Source organism: Osmerus eperlanus, chromosome 28 (genome assembly GCF_963692335.1).
Source record: "Osmerus eperlanus chromosome 28, fOsmEpe2.1, whole genome shotgun sequence".
NCBI classification, from domain to species: Eukaryota; Metazoa; Chordata; class Actinopteri; order Osmeriformes; family Osmeridae; genus Osmerus; species Osmerus eperlanus.
In genome coordinates this window covers 1,346,707-1,358,433 of record NC_085045.1, presented here as the reverse complement: position 1 = coordinate 1,358,433, position 11,727 = coordinate 1,346,707, and positions in this window count along the sequence as shown.

Sequence of the window (11,727 nt, the reverse complement as noted above, 5' to 3'; positions counted from 1 at the left end):
CCCCCCTCTCCCAACCCTCTCACCCCCTATCACCCCCCCAGGCCTGGACCGACCTGTGGTCTCCATGCCAGGCTAACTTCGGTCTATTCCAGACCCCCAAACCACCAAACCACGCCCGCAGTTGATTGGTAGCTGCCAAGAGCACAGGAGAGCAGCTCCCACCAGCTGTATGCTGTACGTTCTCATTACCAGAGCAGGGTGAGGAGATGGAGGGACCAGATCCAGATCCTACACCTCACTGGCTGCTCTTCCTCTAGTCCTGCTAGCTGGGTCTATAGTCTCTTCCTGCAGTCCTGCTAGCTGGGTCTATAGTCTCTTCCTGCAGTCCTGCTAGCTGGGTCTATAGTCTCTTCCTCTAGTCCTGTTACCTGGGTCTATAGTCTCCTCCTCCAGTGTTGCTAGCTGGGTCTATAGTCTCTTCCTGCAGTCCTGTTACCTGGGTCTATAGTCTCCTCCTCCAGTGTTGCTAGCTGGGTCTATAGTCTTTTCCTGCAGTCCTGTTACCTGGGTCTATAGTCTCCTCCTCCAGTGTTGCTAGCTGGGTTTAAGCATCTAGGTTCCTCTGTTCCTTCTCCAGGACGTGACCTCGTTCTGCTCGGCTGGTTTCATCAGGTGTTTCTTCTTTCTACGTCCTCTCCTCCTCCTCTTCCTCCACCTCCTCCTCCTCCTCCTGCCCCCTCTCCTCCTCCTGCCTCCTCTCCTCCTCCTGCCTCCTCTCCTCCTCCTGCCTCCTCTCCTCCTCCTGCCTCCTCTCCTCCTCCTCTTCCTCCCAGCTCCTGGTGAACTTGGGGACTGTGTGTCTCTGATAACTTTGTCAAGGTAGTGTGCCCAGAACACTGACAGAAGGCTCAGTGTGTATCCCATGCCCTCCCTGGCCCCTGTGTGTGTGTGTGTGTACAGAAGGTTCCGGGCCCCTGGGCCCCCCAGGTGGCCCCCGGGCGGGGCAGAGCAGAACTGGCAGGGTGCCCCTCGCTGGGTGCAGATGGTACAACAGACAAGACCAGCTGAGATGAACACCTTCATAAATAATGATCTCAACAATGACACTGGGAACAGGAGGGAGGGAGGGGGGTGAAAGACAAAGGGAGAAAGACAGGAGGAGTGGGAGAGAGGCAGAGAGAGAGAGAGAAGCAGAGAGAGGGAACGAGAGAGACAGAGAGATTAGTCTTGTACTCTTTTGGTTGTACCTCCCTCCAACCCAATCAGTGTTCTGTCAGAGATGCCTTTGAAGACCTGAGAATGAATCAGTGACATCAGTCCTGTGGTATCTCTCTGCTGCTAGACGTGTCACCAGGGGGACTCAGCAGGGACACACTGACCCTTTAAAACGTGTCTGATTGGCCAGGTTACATCGAAGCATCGAGCAAAACACCGTCCAAACAGCACAATGTTCCGTGTGTGAGGGTAGACTGGACGCAGGGACCACATGCATGTGAGTGTGTATGTGTGTTACAGAGGTGACCTACAGTGTAACTGCTCTTTTCTGGAGTGAATAGTTTTCGAATTGGCTCTGGACGTTATTTCATCATGCCTACACACACACACACATACACACGGACGGACACACGGACAGACACACACACACATACTAATATCCCTATGAGCAAATATTAATTGACTGGCGTAGCAGGTTAATATAATTACAGTCCCTAGGTGTGAGAAGAGAAGACAGGGGTGTAATGATTACTGGGGCCTGTCTCCCCCTCCTCCCCCCTCCTCACCCCTCCTCACCCCTTAAGCCCTTCAGGAAAGGTTAGATTCTCCTCCTCCCCTCCCCTCCCCTCCCCTCCCCTCCCCTCCCCTCCTCTCCTCTCTCTCCTCTCCCTCCTCTCCCCTCCCCTCCCCTCCCCTCCCCTCCCCTCCTCCATTCAGTTCACCACCTGTGTGTTTCCTGGTGAAGAATGACCAGACGGAATCACAACAGTGATGGCAGGTTTAGCTTGGGACAGATGGGTGTTGGAGTAGTGGATGATATCGAGTCCGTCCTCCATCTCATCGTCGTTCTGCTTTGCATGGTTCTTCTCTCGCCATCCCTCTCTCCCTCTCTCCCGCCATCCCTCTCTCCCTCTCTCTCGCCATCCCTCTCTCTCGCCATCCCTCTCTCTCTCGCCATCCCTCTCTCCATCTCTCTCGCCATCCCTCTCTCCCTTTCTCTCGCCATCCCTTTCTCCATCTCTCTCTCCATCCCTCTCTCCCTCTCTCTCTCCATCCCTTTCTCCATCTCTCTCTCCATCCCTCTCTCCCTCTCTCTCCATCCCTTTCTCCATCTCTCTTTCCATCCCTCTCTCCATCCCCATGTCTGATTGTCACACTCTCTCTCCTTCATATGCTTATCTCATTTCTGTTGTTCTCTTTTATTATCTCCATCCATCCGTCCATCCGTCCATCCATCCATCCATCCATCCATCCAGTAAGCAACGCTGTGTGACAGTGTCGTCCTGAAGGTAGGAGATCTCTCTTTGTTTCTCTCTCTGTTTCTTTTAGTCTCTCTGTCTCTCTCTGTCTCTGTCTGTCTCTCTCTCTTTCTCTCTCTCTCTGTCTCTGTCTGTCTCTCTCTCTCTCTATCTCTCTCTCTATCTCTCTATCTCTCTGTGTGTGTTGGTCTGTATCACCTGTGTTGTGGTAAATCAGTAAACCTCTGAGTCACGCCTCTGTCCTAGTCCTCACAGTCAGGAAGTGGTCAGTGAGCATCAAGCCAGCCCTCTGCGGCCATCTTGACTGATGGCAGGTCAGCGTTCCTCCATCTTGACTGATGGCAGGTCAGCGTTCCTCCATCTTGACTGATGGCAGGTCAGCGTTCCTCCATCTTGACTGATGGCAGGTCAGCGTTCCTTCATCTTGACTGATGGCAGGTCAGCGTTCCTCCATCTTGACTGATGGCAGGTCAGCGTTCCTCCATCTTGACTGATGGCAGGTCAGGGTTCCTCCATCTTGACTGATGGCAGGTCAGCGTTCCTCCATCTTGACTGATGGCGGTTTGTCGGTCTCTTAGGCTAACATTGATCTCCGTCCCGCCAAAGGTCACAACCCAACGCCCTCCTGGACTAAATGCCAGAACCATCCATCCCTGGGACAGGCTGTTACCCAGAATCCTTCATTCCCACTGTAGTGCCATCATATACACACCTGATTCAAATGAGTGGTTGTTCACAGGCATCTGCTGAGTGTGTGTGTGTGGTGTGTGAGTGTGTCTGGTGTGTGTTTGCGTGTGTGGTGTGTGTGTGAGTGTGTGGTGTGTGTTTGCGTGTGAGTCTTGCCAGCAGGAGAATCAGGGAGATCAGCTCAAACAGGAAGTCAGGATAATCTTGCATTTAGCGAGAACAGGAAGTGCGGTTTATCTATGCTGCTGATGTCCTTTCATTAGCCGTCAGTCAGCACCAGTCAGGTGGAGATTACACACCGCCTCCAGTTTACTGCCTAACTTTTTAGGCGGCTTGATTTTACTCACACACTATAAAAGCACATATGGATTTGGCCGGTGGAGCACACTCAGGGATATATATCAAGTTCACCTGAAGTAGTAAATGCCGCAGAGAGAATGGGAGAGTGCTGTGTTCTGTAATGATGTGTACGGCAGCCATTGTTTTAGAGTGAGACGGAAAGTGGGCGGTAGTGGAGAAGCTTTGCATTGTCATTTACTGTCCATGGCGGTGTACACACACACACACACACACACACACACACACACACACACACACACACACACACACACACACATATACCCACACACACACACACACACACACACACACACACACACACACACACACACACACACACACACACTCACACACACACACACTCACACACACACACACACACACACACACACACACACACACACACACACATATACCCACACACACACACACACACACACACACACACACACGCACTTATACTCACCCACGCACTCACACACTCACACACACACACACACACTCACACACACATTCTGAGGCACACTCCAGTGTGTAGGGAGCTGTAAAATGTGATGAGTATTAAACAGAGTGCCTTTCAGACCAGTGTGTAGTTTTGTGCTAAAGAAATGCATTAACATAGACTATAATAAAACCAAGCCTTTGTGATTCCTTTGTATCTTTCCATCTGCTTAGAACCCTCCCTCCCCACACACACACACCATACACACACCACACAAACACACATACCACACACATGCAGACTGTGTGTGTGTACAGATGGTGGCTCTGCTGTCTAATCTGGACCATGTTAGTAGGCTGTCTCGTCATTAAGGCTTGTAAAGGAAGTTTCCTACGACACTGTATTTGTCGATAGATATCACTTCCGGATTGATACAAATTCTTTATTTGAATATGACAGCAGGAAACGGAGTACTCTGTGCCCAGTCATACCGGAGGACATGTGTCGTTGAGTCGTTCGACAGAGTGGTCCTGAATTGAATACACACCCAGTCTTATATAGTACCTAACATCTGGTCATTTCTATGCAACAATCAATCATTCAATATAAAACTCTGTAACATTCTTCTAACACAATACAGTGACAGCTGAAAGGACAAAGCCTCAGGACTTGGTGTCGCTCAGATCCTCTCATGTTGCTTTTCTCTCAAGGTCAGGAAATCATAAAACTTCAGGAGCCGACCATCCAAATGGTCAACTGTCCTTTGTGGGGTCATTTTCAAACAATTGTTCATTAATACAAACAATGAAACAGGAAGAGGTCTCTATAGCAAAAGGTCAAACAGCTGCTTCAATAGCACCTTACTCTGGGAAAATGTTTGGCGTTCTTGGTGACTTGTGTTCTTTGGATTGGAACCGTACTTGGGCAATGAAAGATGCCGTCAAACGAGTTCGCAACAACACGAAAAACGTGGATTGATAAACAGCTATCGTCTTCAATTGACCCTTGCAAGAAATTCCCCTCCAGGTCATGAATATCCAGGTCATGAATATAGATTGAAAGGATATAGGAAGTGCCCACCCTAAAATATCTCCAGTCTGCAGGGTGGTCAAACCCCTTAATCCTTCACCCCCCTCTTTATCGTACTTAAACTAGTCTCAGGACTTTAATGAACAAAGTAGCTTTATAGTTTACCACTATTAAAACATATTTATCCAAAAATGTCCATAACAGGCTGCAGACCTGGACTTTGTAATGAAGGGACATCTGTTTCATTAACGCAGAAAGACTCCCCGGAGCCTAGCAAGCACGCACACACACACACTCTCATGTGTGTTATGCATATAGGTAAGGATGGAGAGAGGGAGTAGGTATGGAGGCGGAGAGAGAGAGAGAGAGAGAGAGAGAGGGGGAGAGGGAGGTGGAGGGAGAGAGGGAGAGGGAGGGAGGGAGAGGAATGTTGGCAGGGAGGGTCGAGTGTAAAAACCCTGGAGAAGGAACAGGATGATCCTTGGCAAGACTCTCTCTCTCTGTCTGTCTCTCTGTCTGTCTGTCTGTCTGTCTGTCTCTCTCTCTCTCTGTCTCTCTCTGTCTCTCCCTTTTTTACTTTCTTTTCCTCTCTCTTTTTCTTCCTCTCTATCGCTCTCAGGCTCATCCCCCTGTAGAGAAGGGAATAATACCAGTCCATTCATCATCTTCCCCATCATCACCTGGAGTCTGTGTTGTAACAAACACCACTGGCTATGGAGCAGGCTGTCAGAAGATCTGATCTCTCTCATGTGTTCAGACCAGAGGAAGGTTATTGCCTTCTGACACGTATGGCGTCGTGTCTTTATTAGAACTGTCCCCCGCGAGAGAAGGCCCTCCATGTTTGGTAAAACGGTGTGTTGGTTGTAGAGCGTCCTAAACACAGAAGGGAGGATGAGAAGAGAGGGGAGGGAAACAACAGAGGAGAGGGGATATCTGTTCCACAGGAGATGAAAGAGGAGAGGCGATGGAGGAGAGAGGGGGGAGAGAGGGATTGAAGGAGAGGAGAGCGAAGGACTGTGAAAGAGTTGGCGTGTCTGGAGAATAGAGTGTTCTGATCTGTCAGGGCCTCTGTTGAGCTAGAGCCAAGGTCAGGACAGGAGAGGAGAGAGGGAGGAGAGGAGGAGAGAGGGAGGAGGAGGCAAAAAGAGAAGAAGGGGGAGAGAGGATGGAGAGAATGAAAGCGGAATGAGGAAGTAATAGGAGAGAAAATGGATTGCGGAGGGAGGAGAAGAGGGAGGTATAAGAGAGGGAGGAGAGGAGGGAGAGGAGAGAGAAAAGTGAGAGAGCGAGAGAGCAGAGGGATCAGAAACCCTCCGAGGCCGGGGCAGGGTCAGGGCTAAATGTGACAGAGATAATTAGTCTAATTAGCCCAACAAAGACTTATCAAACAGAATGTATGATGAGGACTTAAGGATGGAAAAGGCCAGTCACGGACCTGTGGTGTGACCCGACTTCTGGTATTAAAGAGGGAGATTAAAGAGGAAATGCTGGATTAGGATTAGGACTTTATAATCGATACATAGCTGTTGGTCATGGTTTTTCAAGGCCGATGATAGATGTATTGTTTTATCATTTATTTGGCCTGAAATGTGTGCTTGATGTTTATGGTGTTTACAATACCTTGTGATGGATGAAGGGATGATGGGATGGAGGTATAGAGGAACAAGCGTAGGAGGGAAGAAGGATGGAGAAATGAGGAGGAGGGATGGAGGGATGCTGGAGGAGAGATGGAGGGAGAAGGAATGGTGTCATTCTCAGTTTATTTGCCTTTAGCTAAGAGCCTAAGGGCTCTGTGATACTCCAGAGGTTGGTAGCTCTTAACCCTGCCTTGAAACACACACACACACACCCCAACACACCCCCCCACCACACACACACACACGCACGGTGCCTCCTCCTTTTGTGTCAAGAGGAAAATGGAAACGTGAAGTTGGAAGGAATGTTTCCTATTTCCTTGCTATTCGTCTGTCTGCTCGCGTCTTGTTTCGTGGCAGAGAGAGAGAGAGAGAGAGAGAGGGAGGGAGGGGTGCAGTGGGGGCCAGACATTAATCATTCAGCAGACAGCCGTTGCAGTAATGGAGTTGATGTTAGGTTGGTGAGGATCTTGTATTTAACAATCCAGAGAGAGAAGAAAGGGGAGAGAGAGAGATCCAGAGAAAGACAGACGGAGAGATAGAGAGAAAGAGAGAGGGAGAAGGCTCCAGAAAGAGGAAGAAAAGGAAATAGAGAGAGAGACAGAGACAGAAAGACAGAAAAAGAGAGAGAGAGAGAGAGACAGAGAGACAGAGAGACAGAGAGAGAGAGAGAGTCTGGCGGTGTGCTTCATCTCTGACGGACTCTGTTAGGATCAGCAGCTCTGGGCTCGTCTGTGTGGCTGTCGCCCGAGGCCCTGGATCCTGGCTGGAGGGAGGAGGTGGAGGAGAGGCTAAATACCCTCTTCTCCCAGCTGCCTCTCTGCTGCCTGGCAGCACCTGCAAGACCACACCTAGACCAGTGGGAGCCCACAAAAAGGTCAAAGTTCAGACCGTGCAAGGTTACGTTTCTGGGTTAGTTTTCCCAAAGCCGGCTTGAACCTGCACTGTGCTGTCGTATTGGCTGTCATTAAGCTCTGCTTGGAATCCAACCATCTGCTAAATAGAGCAACATAATGATTAGGATTAATATTAATGTTACAAGTGCTGCGTCTACAAAGGGTTACATTCAGCCATCTTCTCTGTAGCTTGTTAAAGGGCCACTTTGGGGTAATTCCATAATTTCCTAAATTTGTTGATTGACCAATTACGCATATATAAGTGGGAGCTTGAGTCATAGAAGAGGTATTGTGGAGAGGGCTTTATGTCGTGTTAAATTAGCGGTTGATTAATTATCTTAACTAGCGTTATTGGTTTAATGGCCTGTTTAAGAGGGTCTGATGAGTCAAGTGTTAGTTTTTTTTCGCTGCAAAAGACTTGAGAGGGGAGGGGGAGGAGGAAGAGGGGAGAGGGGGAGTAGGGGAGGAAGAGGATTACAGTCTTTTAGCTCTCTTCACACTAACCTGGACAGTTCTGTCTGTCCACCTGTCTGTCAAACAGTCTAATCAATCAGTCTGATCCATCTGATCTGGTGTGGCCTAGTCTGGCCTGGTCTGTAGGGCCTCTGGGCCTAGTTGGGTTGAGGTGTAGTAATGAGTACAAGCTGTGGTAGACCTGCCCAGCCATCTGCAGCTTCGCTCTACTGGCCCGCAGAATGCCACTTTCCCCAGCGCCTCTCCTGGTTGGCTAATAAAGCAGTAACTAGGCCATAACCTAGGTCTCCTGGAGCAGGAAGTGGGCCTCTCAGGGTACAGACGTGTTGGGGTAGATTAAAACAAGGTGTCCTCATCCATTACAAGTACATCTACATCTGTGCTCGATTGGTCTTCCTTGGCACAATATAAACTCAGGAAAGGGGAGAGGAAATGAAAGGAAAGGAGGGGAAGAAAAGAGGGGAGAGGAGGGGAGAGGAGAGAGGAGGGGAGAGAAGAGGAGTCACAGAAACCCTCATCCCACCACACACCTCCAGACAGACCGAGTCACTGCCTCCAGACAGACCGAGTCACTGCCTCCAGCCCTGGGAGGAGGCTGCTCCAGGCCCTCCTCCGTGGCACATGACTGCCTCCAGCTGGCCTCCTCAGACAAGGTGAAGCTCGTCAGTTGCACTCAATCTCAATCTCCTTTCTCACCACAACCCCAGCGTGTTAAACACTTTCTGTTGTCGGTAATGAACCGTTAAAGATTCTACAGAGCTGGTCTGACAGGAGCTGGTCTGCCTGACATACCGGTTCATACTGTCTACTGTCTCTCTCTCTCTATCACCCTCGATCCCTCTCTATCTCTCTTCAATATCAGGATCAAGGTCAAAAACACGGAAATACTCACTTTGACAATCCTTACCTTGAACGACAAAGGCAATTGAACACACCACTTTGCATTACAATTAATTACATTTATTTTTATTTTTTTAAGAACATTTCCTCCAACCTTTGATTTGAACTCGTAATTAATTGTGTTGAATTGCCTCATATAGGCCTGACAGTGCTGTAAGATATATATTAATGTTAAACAAAGTTGATGTTCAGATTACAATGAGACGCTTCCTCCAGCAGACGCTTGTGATTGGAGAGGGTTTGGAGTGTTTTAATTGAAAACCAGGCAATCAGCAGTTTTATAAGAAAGGGCCGAATCAAGCTTGTCAGTGAGAGGAGAGGACTGGGGTCTGAAACTAATCAACCACCTGCAGCTATCTCTCTCCAGACGTGAGACTGCAGGAGGGGGAGGAGGGTGGGGAGGAGAGGAGAAGGAATGGGAGGATGTGAGGGGAGGTGAAGAGGAGACAGGAGGGAGGTGAGGAAGGGGAGAGGAGAAGAGAGGATTGCGTGTGTGTGTGCGTGTGTATGGGTGCGTGTTTGTGTGTGTGTATGTGTGTGTATGGGTGTGTGTTTTTGTGTGTGTATGGGTGTGTGTTTCACTGACGGCAGTGGCCTCCTGGGTCACACTGCCCCCTTTAACTGTCACACACCCTCACACACCCCCACACACTTACCCACACACACACACGCTCACCCTCACGCACACACACACACACACTGACAGGAGTGACAGCGCAGGAAATGGAGTTTGTTGTCACGGTGACAGAACTATGAGATCCTGAGGTGATTGGATGAGGGGAGGAAGAGGATGGAGGAGAGGAGGAAGAGGAGTGTCATTCCCACAAGAAACAAAATGGCCGCCGTGCTGGGCTTTATGTTTACCAACCTGTTGGAGGTCAGAGTGACGAGATAAAAAAAAGTCCTTAACCCAGTTTCTTTAAATGAAGTTGTGTACAGTACTTAACGTGTGTGTTTATGTGAGTGTTCTCACGTGCATATGTGCACGCGTAAAAATGTGTGTGCGTGTGCATTTGCGCGTACATCACACACTGGCAACACTGGAAAGTGCTCATTTCCACTGTAGCTCGCCTTAGCCTCCATAACTCTCTGAGAGCTCCTCTCAGTGTCTCTGAGCTGTGTGTGCTAAACTGAGACCTCAGTCTAGGAGGGCTCCGTGAGTAGCACACTGTCAGGGGCAGCTGACCATAGCAGAGAGAGAGAAGGAGAGGGAGAGGGGGGCAGGGGGAGGGGGAGAAAGGAAGCGGAGGGAGAGGGGGGGGAGGGAGAGGTGGAGAGGGAGAATGGAAGAGAGAGTAGGAGGGAAGGAGGGGAGAGAGAGATAGAGAGAGAGGGAGGTGATGGGTCAGATTAACTCTGTGGTGTACAGATCTCCTCCTGGTCTCTCCTCCTGGTCTCTCCTCCTGGTCTCTCCTCCTGGTCTCCTCCTGGTCTCCTCCTGGTCTCTCCTCCTGGTCTCTCCTCCTGGTCTCTCCTCCTGGTCTCTTCCTGGTCTCCTCCTGGTCTCTCCTCCTGGTCTCTCCTCCTGGTCTCCTCCTGGTCTCTCCTCCTGGTCTCTCCTCCTGGTCTCTCCTGGTCTCCTCCTGGTCTCTCCTCCTGGTCTCTCCTCCTGGTCTCTCCTCCTGGTCTCCTGGTCTCCTCCTGGTCTCTCCTCCTGGTCTCTCCTCCTGGTCTCTCCTCCTGGTCTCCTGGTCTCCTCCTGGTCTCCTCCTGGTCTCTCCTCCTGGTCTCTCCTCCTGGTCTCTCCCCCTGTAGCATCTCCCAGCAGAGCCCAGGTCATGCTGTCTGATGTGAATCTCCTGAATGATGTGTGAGGACCAGCTGACCATGGAGATCCAGCTCTGTGGTACCTAACACACAGCCCCCCAAACACACACACACACACACAGGCTATACTGCACACACAGGCTATACTGCACACACACACACACACACTTCCTAATGGGGCCCTAGATCGCTCCTTAGAGGAAGGAAGGAGTTTATTTTTACTGCTGTGTCTATGATACATCCCTTGCCCCAGGCCGAAGCATCGTAGGTCAGTGCGTGTGTTTGTGTGTGTGTGTGTGTGGTCTGTAGGTCAGAAGATGGTGATTCACTGCTAATTGATGCATTGTCTCTCAGTGTGACACCTGGGCATGAGAAAGTGTGTCCTCTGGCACTGACTGGCATTGGGCTAGACACACACACACGCAAACACACACACACACATGCACACACACACACACGTGTCCCCTAACTCTCTCCCATGCTTACATGTGCTCTCACATGAATCTGCACTTAGTGGTACATCCTCCCCTCCTGTCTCACAGACATGGCTGCATGCAGCCATGTCTGTCAGGGCAGGCCAGCTCAGCTGGCATGCTGCTGCTGCTGCTGCTGCTGGACAGATTGAGGTCTCCTCCTCTTCATTAGTCACACAAAGTAGGGCAGGTACTGGAGTACAGACTCCTCCTCTCCCTCCCCTCACTCCTCTCCTCCCCTCCCCTCTCCTCTCCTCTCCTCCCCTCTCCTCTCCTCTCCTCTCCCCTCTCTCCTTTCCACTGCTTTGCTCTCCCTTCCCCCTCTCCCCCCATCTCCTCCCCTCTCCCCTCTCCTCCCCTCTCCTCTCCTCCCCTCTCCTCTCCCCTCTCCTCTCCTCTCCAGGTCACTACATGAGTGGTGGCTATATTGAGACACATGTCAGTTTTAATATTTCACCGTGTGAATGCAGAACACTGGCCCTCGTTTTGATCCGAGACAATTTACTGCAACATTAATGAAAGCACAGAACATCAATATGGATGAGGCATTCTTTGGGAATCTGCACATTCCGGATAGCCTTGAGGCGTATAGTAAGAAGAATATTTTGCAGACAAATATGGAAAATGAATATTCAGTGGTACCATGAAATCTGATAAGCATAAATTGTCTGT